This window comes from Oncorhynchus tshawytscha, linkage group LG08 (assembly GCF_018296145.1).
Source record: "Oncorhynchus tshawytscha isolate Ot180627B linkage group LG08, Otsh_v2.0, whole genome shotgun sequence".
Taxonomy (NCBI): Eukaryota; Metazoa; Chordata; class Actinopteri; order Salmoniformes; family Salmonidae; genus Oncorhynchus; species Oncorhynchus tshawytscha.
The window spans coordinates 82439839-82453398 of NC_056436.1; positions in this window are offsets into that span (position 1 = coordinate 82439839).

Sequence of the window (13560 nt, forward strand, 5' to 3'; positions counted from 1 at the left end):
CAATATTTCTGCCTCTAGGCACTGTGCTGTAGACTGTGGCAGTCCTAACTCTGCCTCTAGGCACTGTGCTGTAGGCTGTGGCAGTCCTCTCTGCCTTTATGCACTGTGCTGCAGGCTGTGGCAGTCCTCTCTACCTCTAGGCACTGTGCTGTAGGCTGTGGCAGTCCTCTCTGCCTCTAGGCACTGTGCTGGAGGCTGTGGCAGTCCTCTCTGCCTCTAGACACTGTGCTGTAGACTGTGGCAGTCCTTTCTGCCTCTAGGCACTGTGCTGTAGACTGTGGCAGTCCTCTCTGCCTCTAGACACTGTGCTGTAGACTGTGGCAGTCCTCTCTGCCTCTAGGTAAAGTGATGTAGACTGTGGCAGTCCTCTCTGCCTCTAGGCGCTGTGCTGTAGGTTGTGGCAGTCCTCTCTGCCTCTAGGCACTGTGCTGTAGACTGTGGCAGTCCTCTCTGCCTCTAGGTACTGTGCTGTAGGCTGTGGCAGTCCTCTCTGCCTCTAGGCACTGGTTCTGTAGGCTGTGGCAGTCCTCTCTGCCTCTCGACACTGTGCTGTAGGCTGTGGCAGTCCTCTCTGCCTCTAGGCGCTGTGCTGTAGACTGTGGCAGTCCTCTCTGCCTCTAGACACTGTGCTGTACACGGTGGCAGTCCTCTCTGCCTCTAGGCACTGTGCTGTAGGCTGTGGCAGTCCTCTCTGCCTCTAGGAACTGTGCTGTAGACTGTGGCAGTCCTCTCTGCCTATATGCACTGTGCTGCAGGCTGTGGCAGTTCTTTCTGCCTCTAGACACTGTGCTGTAGACTGTGGCAGTCCTTTTGCCTCTAGGCACTGTGCTGTAGACTGTGGCAGTCCTCTCTGCCCCTAGGTACTGTGCTGTAGGCTGTGGCAGTCCTCTCTGCCTCTAGGCACTGTGCTGTAGACTGTGGCAGTCCTCTCTGCCTCTAGGTACTGTGCTGTAGACTGTGGCAGTCCTGCCTCTAGGTAAAGTGCTGTAGGCTGTGGCAGTCCTCTCTGCCTCTAGGTATTGTGCTGCAGCCTGTGGCAATATTTCTGCCTCTAGGCACTGTGCTGTAGACTGTGGCAGTCCTCTCTGCCTCTAGACACTGTGGTGTACACTGTGGCAGTCCTCTCAGCACTGTCCTCTCTGCCTCTAGGCACTGTGCTGTAGACTGTGGCAGTCCTCTCTGCCTCTAGACACTGTGGTGTACACTGTGGCAGTCCTCTCTGCCTCTAGGCACTGTGCTGTAGGCTGTGGCAGTCCTCTCTGCCTCTAGGCACTGTGCTGTAGACTGTGGCAGTCCTCTCTGCCTATATGCACTGTGCTGCAGGCTGTGGCAGTTCTTTCTGCCTCTAGACACTGTGCTGTAGACTGTGGCAGTCCTTTTTGCCTCTAGGCACTGTGCTGTAGACTGTGGCAGTCCTCTCTGCCCCTAGGTACTGTGATGTAGGCTGTGGCAGTCCTCTCTGCCTCTAGGCACTGTGCTGTAGACTGTGGCAGTCCTCTCTGCCTCTAGGTACTGTGCTGTAGACTGTGGCAGTCCTCTCTGCCTCTAGGTAAAGTGCTGTAGACTGTGGCAGTCCTCTCTGCCTCTAGGTATTGTGCTGCAGCCTGTGGCAATATTTCTGCCTCTAGGCACTGTGCTGTAGACTGTGGCAGTCCTCTCTACCTCTAGGCACTGTGCTGTAGGCTGTGGCAGTCCTCTCTGCCTTTATGCACTGTGCTGCAGGCTGTGGCAGTCCTCTCTACCTCTAGGCACTGTGCTGTAGGCTGTGGCAGTCCTCTCTGCCTCTAGGCACTGTGCTGGAGGCTGTGGCAGTCCTCTCTGCCTCTAGACACTGTGCTGTAGACTGTGGCAGTCCTTTCTGCCTCTAGGCACTGTGCTGTAGACTGTGGCAGTCCTCTCTGCCCCTAGGTACTGTGCTGTAGGCTGTGGCAGTCCTCTGCCTCTGTGCTGTAGGCTGTGGCAGTCCTGCCTCTAGGCACTGTGCTGTAGACTGTGGCAGTCCTCTCTGCCTCTAGGTACTGTGCTGTAGACTGTGGCAGTCCTCTCTGCCTCTAGGTAAAGTGCTGTAGACTGTGGCAGTCCTCTCTGCCTCTAGGTATTGTGCTGCAGCCTGTGGCAATATTTCTGCCTCTAGGCACTGTGCTGTAGACTGTGGCAGTCCTCTGCCCTCTAGGCACTGTGCTGTAGGCTGTGGCAGTCCTCTCTGCCTTTATGCACTGTGCTGCAGGCTGTGGCAGTCCTCTCTACCTCTAGGCACTGTGCTGTAGGCTGTGGCAGTCCTCTCTGCCTCTAGGCACTGTGCTGGAGGCTGTGGCAGTCCTCTCTGCCTCTAGGCACTGTGCTGTAGACTGTGGCAGTCCTTTCTGCCTCTAGGCACTGTGCTGTAGACTGTGGCAGTCCTCTCTGCCTCTAGGCACTGTGCTGTAGACTGTGCAGTCCTCTCTGCCTCTAGGTAAAGTGATGTAGACTGTGGCAGTCCTCTCTGCCTCTAGGCGCTGTGCTGTAGGTTGTGGCAGTCCTCTCTGCCTCTAGGCACTGTGCTGTAGACTGTGGCAGTCCTCTCTGCCCCTAGGTACTGTGCTGTAGGCTGTGGCAGTCCTCTCTGCCTCTAGGCACTGGTTCTGTAGGCTGTGGCAGTCCTCTCTGCCTCTCGACACTGTGCTGTAGGCTGTGGCAGTCCTCTCTGCCTCTAGGCGCTGTGCTGTAGACTGTGGCAGTCCTCTCTGCCTCTAGACACTGTGCTGTACACTGTGGCAGTCCTCTCTGCCTCTAGGCACTGTGCTGTAGGCTGTGGCAGTCCTCTCTGCCTCTAGGCACTGTGCTGTAGACTGTGGCAGTCCTCTCTGCCTATATGCACTGTGCTGCAGGCTGTGGCAGTTCTTTCTGCCTCTAGACACTGTGCTGTAGACTGTGGCAGTCCTTTCTGCCTCTAGGCACTGTGCTGTAGACTGTGGCAGTCCTCTCTGCCCCTAGGTACTGTGCTGTAGGCTGTGGCAGTCCTCTCTGCCTCTAGGCACTGTGCTGTAGACTGTGGCAGTCCTCTCTGCCTCTAGGTACTGTGCTGTAGACTGTGGCAGTCCTCTCTGCCTCTAGGTAAAGTGCTGTAGACTGTGGCAGTCCTCTCTGCCTCTAGGTATTGTGCTGCAGCCTGTGGCAATATTTCTGCCTCTAGGCACTGTGCTGTAGACTGTGGCAGTCCTCTCTACCTCTAGGCGCTGTGCTGTAGACTGTGGCAGTCCTCTCTGCCTCTAGGTACTGTGCTGTAGGCTGTGGCAGTCCTCTCTGCCTTTATGCACTGTGCTGCAGGCTGTGGCAGTCCTCTCTACCTCTAGGCACTGTGCTGTAGGCTGTGGCAGTCCTCTCTGCCTCTAGACACTGTGCTGTAGACTGTGGCAGTCCTTTCTGCCTCTAGGCACTGTGCTGTAGACTGTGGCAGTCCTCTCTGCCCCTAGGTACTGTGCTGTAGGCTGTGGCAGTCCTCTCTGCCTCTAGGCACTGTGCTGTAGACTGTGGCAGTCCTCTCTGCCTCTAGGTACTGTGCTGTAGACTATTGCAGTCCTCTCTGCCTCTAGGTAAAGTTATGTAGACTGTGGCAGTCCTCTCTGCCTCTAGGCTGTGCTGTAGGTTGTGGCAGTCCTCTCTGCCTCTAGGCACTGTGCTGTAGACTGTGGCAGTCCTCTCTGCCCCTAGGTACTGTGCTGTAGGCTGTGGCAGTCCTCTCTGCCTCTAGGCACTGGTTCTGTAGGCTGTGGCAGTCCTCTCTGCCTCTCGACACTGTGCTGTAGGCTGTGGCAGTCCTCTCTGCCTCTAGGTGCTGTACTGTGCTGCCTCTAGACACTGTGGTGTACTGTGGCAGTCCTCTCTGCCTCTAGGCACTGTGCTGTAGGCTGTGGCAGTCCTCTCTGCCTCTAGGCACTGTGCTGTAGACTGTGGCAGTCCTCTCTGCCTATATGCACTGTGCTGCAGGCTGTGGCAGTTCTTTCTGCCTCTAGACACTGTGCTGTAGACTGTGGCAGTCCTTTTTGCCTCTAGGCACTGTGCTGTAGACTGTGGCAGTCCTCTCTGCCCCTAGGTACTGTGCTCTAGGCTGTGGCAGTCCTCTCTGCCTCTAGGCACTGTGCTGTAGACTGTGGCAGTCCTCTCTGCCTCTAGGTACTGTGCTGTAGACTGTGGCAGTCCTCTCTGCCTCTAGGTAAAGTGCTGTAGACTGTGGCAGTCCTCTCTGCCTCTAGGTATTGTGCTGCAGCCTGTGGCAATATTTCTGCCTCTAGGCACTGTGCTGTAGACTGTGGCAGTCCTCTCTACCTCTAGGCACTGTGCTGTAGGCTGTGGCAGTCCTCTCTGCCTTTATGCACTGTGCTGCAGGCTGTGGCAGTCCTCTCTACCTCTAGGCACTGTGCTGTAGGCTGTGGCAGTCCTCTCTGCCTCTAGGCACTGTGCTGGAGGCTGTGGCAGTCCTCTCTGCCTCTAGACACTGTGCTGTAGACTGTGGCAGTCCTTTCTGCCTCTAGGCACTGTGCTGTAGACTGTGGCAGTCCTCTCTGCCCCTAGGTCTGTGCTGTAGGCTGTGGCAGTCTCTGCCTCTAGGTACTGTGCTGTAGACTGTGGCAGTCCTCTCTGCCTCTAGGTAAAGTGCTGTAGACTGTGGCAGTCCTCTCTGCCTCTAGGCACTGTGCTGTAGGCTGTGGCAGTCTTCTCTGCCTCTAGGCGCTGTGCTGTAGGTTGTGGCAGTCCTTTCTGCCTCTAGGCACTGTGCTGTAGGCTGTGGCAGTCCTCTCTGCCTCTAGGCACTGTGCTGTAGGCTGTGGCAGTCCTCTCTGCCTCTAGGTACTGTGCTGTAGGCTGTGGCAGTCCTCTCTGCCTCTAGGCACTGTGCTGTAGGCTGTGGCAGTCCTCTCTGCCTCTAGGCACTGTGCTGTAGACTGTGGCAGTCCTCTCTGCCTATATGCACTGTGCTGCAGGCTGTGGCAGTTCTTTCTGCCTCTAGACACTGTGCTGTAGACTGTGGCAGTCCTTTTTGCCTCTAGGCACTGTGCTGTAGACTGTGGCAGTCCTCTCTGCCCCTAGGTACTGTGCTGTAGGCTGTGGCAGTCCTCTCTGCCTCTAGGCACTGTGCTGTAGACTGTGGCAGTCCTCTCTGCCTCTAGGTACTGTGCTGTAGACTGTGGCAGTCCTCTCTGCCTCTAGGTAAAGTGCTGTAGACTGTGGCTGTCCTCTCTGCCTCTAGGTATTGTGCTGCAGCCTGTGGCAATATTTCTGCCTCTAGGCACTGTGCTGTAGACTGTGGCAGTCCTTTTTGCCTCTAGGCACTGTGCTGTAGACTGTGGCAGTCCTCTCTGCCTTTATGCACTGTGCTGCAGGCTGTGGCAGTCCTCTCTACCTCTAGGCACTGTGCTGTAGGCTGTGGCAGTCCTCTCTGCCTCTAGGCACTGTGCTGGAGGCTGTGGCAGTCCTCTCTGCCTCTAGACACTGTGCTGTAGACTGTGGCAGTCCTTTCTGCCTCTAGGCACTGTGCTGTAGACTGTGGCAGTCCTCTCTGCCCCTAGGTACTGTGCTGTAGGCTGTGGCAGTCCTCTCTGCCTCTAGGTACTGTGCTGTAGACTATTGCAGTCCTCTCTGCCTCTAGGTAAAGTGATGTAGACTGTGGCAGTCCTCTCTGCCTCTAGGCACTGTGCTGTAGACTGTGGCAGTCCTCTCTGCCTCTAGGTACTGTGCTGTAGACTGTGGCAGTCCTCTCTGCCTCTAGGTAGAGTGCTGTAGACTGTGGCAGTCCTCTCTGCCTCTAGGTATTGTGCTGCAGCCTGTGGCAATATTTCTGCCTCTAGGCACTGTGCTGTAGACTGTGGCAGTCCTCTCTGCCTCTAGGTACTGTGCTGTAGGCTGTGGCAGTCCTCTCTGCCTTTATGCACTGTGCTGCAGGCTGTGGCAGTCCTCTCTACCTCTAGGCACTGTGCTGTAGGCTGTGGCAGTCCTCTCTGCCTCTAGGCACTGTGCTGGAGGCTGTGGCAGTCCTCTCTGCCTCTAGACACTGTGCTGTAGACTGTGGCAGTCCTTTCTGCCTCTAGGCACTGTGCTGTAGACTGTGGCAGTCCTCTCTGCCCCTAGGTACTGTGCTGTAGGCTGTGGCAGTCCTCTCTGCCTCTAGGCACTGTGCTGTAGACTGTGGCAGTCCTCTCTGCCTCTAGGTATTGTGCTGTAGACTATTGCAGTCCTCTCTGCCTCTAGGTAAAGTGATGTAGACTGTGGCAGTCCTCTCTGCCTCTAGGCACTGTGCTGTAGGCTGTGGCAGTCTTCTCTGCCTCTAGGCACTGTGCTGTAGGTTGTGGCAGTCCTTTCTGCCTATATGCACTGTGCTGCAGGCTGTGGCAGTTCTTTCTGCCTCTAGACACTGTGCTGTAGACTGTGGCAGTCCTTTCTGCCTCTAGGCACTGTGCTGTAGACTGTGGCAGTCCTCTCTGCCCCTAGGTACTGTGCTGTAGGCTGTGGGAGTCCTCTCTGCCTCTAGGCACTGTGCTGTAGACTGTGGCAGTCCTCTCTGCCTCTAGGTACTGTGCTGTAGACTGTGGCAGTCCTCTCTGCCTCTAGGTAAAGTGCTGTAGACTGTGGCAGTCCTCTCTGCCTCTAGGTATTGTGCTGCAGCCTGTGGCAATATTTCTGCCTTTATGCACTGTGCTGTAGACTGTGGCAGTCCTCTCTACCTCTAGGCACTGTGCTGTAGGCTGTGGCAGTCCTCTCTGCCTCTAGGCACTGTGCTGCAGCCTGCACTGTTTATGCTGCAGGCTGTGGCAGTCCTCTCTACCTCTAGGCACTGTGCTGTAGGCTGTGGCAGTCCTCTCTGCCTCTAGGCACTGTGCTGGAGGCTGTGGCAGTCCTCTCTGCCTCTAGACACTGTGCTGTAGACTGTGGCAGTCCTTTCTGCCTCTAGGCACTGTGCTGTAGACTGTGGCAGTCCTCTCTGCCCCTAGGTACTGTGCTGTAGGCTGTGGCAGTCCTCTCTGCCTCTAGGCACTGTGCTGTAGACTGTGGCAGTCCTCTCTGCCTCTAGGTACTGTGCTGTAGACTATTGCAGTCCTCTCTGCCTCTAGGTAAAGTTATGTAGACTGTGGCAGTCCTCTCTGCCTCTAGGCGCTGTGCTGTAGGTTGTGGCAGTCCTCTCTGCCTCTAGGCACTGTGCTGTAGACTGTGGCAGTCCTCTCTGCCCCTAGGTACTGTGCTGTAGGCTGTGGCAGTCCTCTCTGCCTCTAGGCACTGGTTCTGTAGGCTGTGGCAGTCCTCTCTGCCTCTCGACACTGTGCTGTAGGCTGTGGCAGTCCTCTCTGCCTCTAGGCGCTGTGCTGTAGACTGTGGCAGTCCTCTCTGCCTCTAGACACTGTGGTGTACACTGTGGCAGTCCTGTGCCTCTAGGCACTGTGCTGTAGGCTGTGGCAGTCCTCTCTGCCTCTAGGCACTGTGCTGTAGACTGTGGCAGTCCTCTCTGCCTATATGCACTGTGCTGCAGGCTGTGGCAGTTCTTTCTGCCTCTAGACACTGTGCTGTAGACTGTGGCAGTCCTTTTGCCTCTAGGCACTGTGCTGTAGACTGTGGCAGTCCTCTCTGCCCCTAGGTACTGTGCTGTAGGCTGTGGCAGTCCTCTCTGCCTCTAGGCACTGTGCTGTAGACTGTGGCAGTCCTCTCTGCCTCTAGGTACTGTGCTGTAGACTGTGGCAGTCCTCTCTGCCTCTAGGTAAAGTGCTGTAGACTGTGGCAGTCCTCTCTGCCTCTAGGTATTGTGCTGCAGCCTGTGGCAATATTTCTGCCTCTAGGCACTGTGCTGTAGACTGTGGCAGTCCTTTTTGCCTCTAGGCACTGTGCTGTAGGCTGTGGCAGTCCTCTCTGCCTTTATGCACTGTGCTGCAGGCTGTGGCAGTCCTCTCTACCTCTAGGCACTGTGCTGTAGGCTGTGGCAGTCCTCTCTGCCTCTAGGCACTGTGCTGGAGGCTGTGGCAGTCCTCTCTGCCTCTAGACACTGTGCTGTAGACTGTGGCAGTCCTTTCTGCCTCTAGGCACTGTGCTGTAGACTGTGGCAGTCCTCTCTGCCCCTAGGTACTGTGCTGTAGGCTGTGGCAGTCCTCTCTGCCTCTAGGTACTGTGCTGTAGACTATTGCAGTCCTCTGCCTCTAGGTAAAGTGATGTAGACTGTGGCAGTCCTCTCTGCCTCTAGGCACTGTGCTGTAGGCTGTGGCAGTCTTCTCTGCCTCTAGGCGCTGTGCTGTAGGTTGTGGCAGTCCTTTCTGCCTGGCACTGTGCTGTAGGCTGTGGCAGTCCTCTCTGCCTCTAGGTGCTGTAGGCTGTGGCAGTCCTCTCTGCCTCTAGTACTGTGCTGTAGGCTGTGGCAGTCCTCTCTGCCTCTAGGCACTGTGCTGTAGGCTGTGGCAGTCCTCTCTGCCTCTAGCCACTGTGCTGTAGACTGTGGCAGTCCTCTCTGCCTATATGCACTGTGCTGCAGGCTGTGGCAGTTCTTTCTGCCTCTAGACACTGTGCTGTAGACTGTGGCAGTCCTTTCTGCCTCTAGGCACTGTGCTGTAGACTGTGGCAGTCCTCTCTGCCCCTAGGTACTGTGCTGTAGGCTGTGGCAGTCCTCTCTGCCTCTAGGCACTGTGCTGTAGACTGTGGCAGTCCTGCCTCTAGGTACTGTGCTGTAGACTGTGGCAGTCCTCTCTGCCTCTAGGTAAAGTGCTGTAGACTGTGGCTGTCCTCTCTGCCTCTAGGTATTGTGCTGCAGCCTGTGGCAATATTTCTGCCTCTAGGCACTGTGCTGTAGACTGTGGCAGTCCTTTTTGCCTCTAGGCACTGTGCTGTAGACTGTGGCAGTCCTCTCTGCCTTTAGCACTGTGCTGCAGGCTGTGGCAGTCCTCTCTGCCTCTAGGCACTGTGCTGTAGGCTGTGGCAGTCCTCTCTGCCTTTATGCACTGTGCTGCAGGCTGTGGCAGTCCTCTCTGCCTCTAGACACTGTGCTGTAGACTGTGGCAGTCCTTTCTGCCTCTAGGCACTGTGCTGTAGACTGTGGCAGTCCTCTCTGCCCCTAGGTACTGTGCTGTAGGCTGTGGCAGTCCTCTCTGCCTCTAGGTACTGTGCTGTAGACTATTGCAGTCCTCTCTGCCTCTAGGTAAAGTGATGTAGACTGTGGCAGTCCTCTCTGCCTCTAGGTACTGTGCTGTAGGCTGTGGCAGTCCTCTCTGCCTCTAGGTACTGTGCTGTAGACTATTGCAGTCCTCTCTGCCTCTAGGTACTGTGCTGTAGACTGTGGCAGTCCTCTCTGCCTCTAGGTATTGTGCTGCAGCCTGTGGCAATATTTCTGCCTCTAGGCACTGTGCTGTAGACTGTGGCAGTCCTCTCTACCTCTAGGCACTGTGCTGTAGGCTGTGGCAGTCCTCTCTGCCTTTATGCACTGTGCTGCAGGCTGTGGCAGTCCTCTCTACCTCTAGGCACTGTGCTGTAGGCTGTGGCAGTCCTCTCTGCCTCTAGGCACTGTGCTGGAGGCTGTGGCAGTCCTCTCTGCCTCTAGACACTGTGCTGTAGACTGTGGCAGTCCTTTCTGCCTCTAGGCACTGTGCTGTAGACTGTGGCATTCCTCTGCCCCTAGGTACTGTGCTGTAGGCTGTGGCAGTCCTCTCTGCCTCTAGGCACTGTGCTGTAGACTGTGGCAGTCCTCTCTGCCTCTAGGTACTGTGCTGTAGACTGTGGCAGTCCTCTCTGCCTCTAGGTAAAGTGATGTAGACTGTGGCAGTCCTCTCTGCCTCTAGGCACTGTGCTGTAGGCTGTGGCAGTCTTCTCTGCCTCTAGGCGCTGTGCTGTGGTTGTGGCAGTCCTTTCTGCCTATATGCACTGTGCTGCAGGCTGTGGCTTCTTTCTGCCTCTAGACACTGTGCTGTAGACTGTGGCAGTCCTTTCTGCCTCTAGGCACTGTGCTGTAGACTGTGGCAGTCCTCTCTGCCCCTAGGTACTGTGCTGTAGGCTGTGGCAGTCCTCTCTGCCTCTAGGCACTGTGCTGTAGACTGTGGCAGTCCTCTCTGCCTCTAGGTACTGTGCTGTAGACTGTGGCAGTCCTCTCTGCCTCTAGGTAAAGTGCTGTAGACTGTGGCAGTCCTCTGCCTCTAGGTATTGTGCTGCAGCCTGTGGCAATATTTCTGCCTCTAGGCACTGTGCTGTAGACTGTGGCAGTCCTCTCTACCTCTAGGCACTGTGCTGTAGGCTGTGGCAGTCCTCTCTGCCTCTAGGCACTGTGCTGCAGCCTGTGGCACTGTGCTGCAGGCTGTGGCAGTCCTCTCTACCTCTAGGCACTGTGCTGTAGGCTGTGGCAGTCCTCTCTGCCTCTAGGCACTGTGCTGGAGGCTGTGGCAGTCCTCTCTGCCTCTAGACACTGTGCTGTAGACTGTGGCAGTCCTTTCTGCCTCTAGGCACTGTGCTGTAGACTGTGGCAGTCCTCTCTGCCCCTAGGTACTGTGCTGTAGGCTGTGGCAGTCCTCTGTGCTGCCTCTAGGCACTGTGCTGTAGACTGTGGCAGTCCTCTCTGCCTCTAGGTAATGTGCTGTAGGCTGTGGCAGTCTTCTCTGCCTCTAGGCGCTGTGCTGTAGACTGTGGCAGTCCTCTCTGCCCCTAGTCCTGTGCTGTAGGCTGTGGCAGTCCTCTAGGTACTGTGCTGTAGACTGTGGCAGTCCTCTCTGCCTCTAGGCACTGTGCTGTAGGCTGTGGCAGTCCTTCTCTGCCTCTAGGCACTGTGCTGTAGGTTGTGGCAGTCCTCTCTGCCTCTAGGCACTGTGCTGTAGACTGTGGCAGTCCTCTCTGCCCCTAGGTACTGTGCTGTAGGCTGTGGCAGTCCTCTCTGCCTCTAGGCACTGGTTCTGTAGGCTGTGGCAGTCCTCTCTGCCTCTTGACACTGTGCTGTAGGCTGTGGCAGTCCTCTCTGCCTCTAGGCGCTGTGCTGTAGACTGTGGCAGTCCTCTCTGCCTCTAGACACTGTGCTGTACACTGTGGCAGTCCTCTCTGCCTCTAGGTAAAGTGATGTAGACTGTGGCAGTCCTCTCTGCCTCTAGGCGCTGTGCTGTAGGTTGTGGCAGTCCTCTCTGCCTCTAGGCACTGTGCTGTAGACTGTGGCAGTCCTCTCTACCCCTAGGTACTGTGCTGTAGGCTGTGGAAGTCCTCTCTGCCTCTAGGCACTGGTTCTGTAGGCTGTGGCAGTCCTCTCTGCCTCTCGACACTGTGCTGTAGGCTGTGGCAGTCCTCTCTGCCTCTAGGCGCTGTGCTGTAGACTGTGCTGCCTCTAGACTGTGGCAGTCCTCTCTGCCTCTAGGCACTGTGCTGTAGGCTGTGGTAGTCTGCCTCTAGGCACTGTGCTGTAGACTGTGGCAGTCTTCTCTGCCTATATGCACTGTGCTGCAGGCTGTGGCAGTTCTTTCTGCCTCTAGACACTGTGCTGTAGACTGTGGCAGTCCTTTCTGCCTCTAGGCACTGTGCTGTAGACTGTGGCAGTCCTCTCTGCCCCTAGGTACTGTGCTGTAGGCTGTGGCAGTCCTCTCTGCCTCTAGGCACTGTGCTGTAGACTGTGGCAGTCCTCTCTGCCTCTAGGTACTGTGCTGTAGACTGTGGCAGTCCTCTCTGCCTCTAGGTAAAGTGCTGTAGACTGTGGCAGTCCTCTCTGCCTCTAGGTATTGTGCTGCAGCCTGTGGCAATATTTCTGCCTCTAGGCACTGTGCTGTAGACTGTGGCAGTCCTCTCTACCTCTAGGCACTGTGCTGTAGGCTGTGGCAGTCCTCTCTGCCTTTATGCACTGTGCTGCAGGCTGTGGCAGTCCTCTCTACCTCTAGGCACTGTGCTGTAGGCTGTGGCAGTCCTCTCTGCCTCTAGGCACTGTGCTGGAGGCTGTGGCAGTCCTCTCTGCCTCTAGACACTGTGCTGTAGACTGTGGCAGTCCTTTCTGCCTCTAGGCACTGTGCTGTAGACTGTGGCAGTCCTCTCTGCCCCTAGGTACTGTGCTGTAGGCTGTGGCAGTCCTCTCTGCCTCTAGGCACTGTGCTGTAGACTGTGGCAGTCCTCTCTGCCTCTAGGTACTGTGCTGTAGACTGCAGTGCCTCTAGGTAAAGTGATGTAGACTGTGGCAGTCCTCTCTGCCTCTAGGCACTGTGCTGTAGGCTGTGGCAGTCTTCTCTGCCTCTAGGCGCTGTGCTGTAGTGTCCTGCCTCTAGGCACTGTGCTGTAGACTGTGGCAGTCCTCTCTGCCCCTAGGTACTGTGCTGTAGGCTGTGGCAGTCCTCTCTGCCTCTAGGCACTGGTTCTGTAGGCTGTGGCAGTCCTCTCTGCCTCTCAACACTATGCTGTAGGCTGTGGCAGTCCTCTCTGCCTCTAGGCTGTGCTGTAGACTGTGGCAGTCCTTTCTGCCTCTAGGCACTGTGCTGTAGACTGTGGCAGTCCTCTCTGCCTCTAGGTACTGTGCTGTAGGCTGTGGCAGTCCTCTCTGCCTCTAGGCACTGTGCTGTAGACTGTGGCAGTCCTCTCTGCCTCTAGGTACTGTGCTGTAGACTATTGCAGTCCTCTCTGCCTCTAGGTAAAGTTATGTAGACTGTGGCAGTCCTCTCTGCCTCTAGGCGCTGTGCTGTAGGTTGTGGCAGTCCTCTCTGCCTCTAGGCACTGTGCTGTAGACTGTGGCAGTCCTCTCTGCCCCTAGGTACTGTGCTGTAGGCTGTGGCAGTCCTCTCTGCCTCTAGGCACTGGTTCTGTAGGCTGTGGCAGTCCTCTCTGCCTCTAGACACTGTGCTGTAGGCTGTGGCAGTCCTCTCTGCCTCTAGGCGCTGTGCTGTAGACTGTGGCAGTCCTCTCTGCCTCTAGACACTGTGCACTGTGGCAGTCCTCTCTGCCTCTAGGCACTGTGCTGCAGGCTGTGGCCCTCTCTGCCTCTAGGCACTGTGCTGTAGACTGTGGCAGTCCTCTCTGCCTATATGCACTGTGCTGCAGGCTGTGGCAGTTCTTTCTGCCTCTAGACACTGTGCTGTAGACTGTGGCAGTCCTTTTGCCTCTAGGCACTGTGCTGTAGACTGTGGCAGTCCTCTCTGCCCCTAGGTACTGTGATGTAGGCTGTGGCAGTCCTCTCTGCCTCTAGGCACTGTGCTGTAGACTGTGGCAGTCCTCTCTGCCTCTAGGTACTGTGCTGTAGACTGTGGCAGTCCTCTCTGCCTCTAGGTAAAGTGCTGTAGACTGTGGCAGTCCTCTCTGCCTCTAGGTATTGTGCTGCAGCCTGTGGCAATATTTCTGCCTCTAGGCACTGTGCTGTAGACTGTGGCAGTCCTCTGCCCTCTAGGCACTGTGCTGTAGGCTGTGGCAGTCCTCTCTGCCTTTATGCACTGTGCTGCAGGCTGTGGCAGTCCTCTCTACCTCTAGGCACTGTGCTGTAGGCTGTGGCAGTCCTCTCTGCCTCTAGGCACTGTGCTGGAGGCTGTGGCAGTCCTCTCTGCCTCTAGACACTGTGCTGTGTAGACTGTGGCAGTCCTTTCTGCCTCTAGGCACTGTGCTGTAGACTGTGGCAGTCCT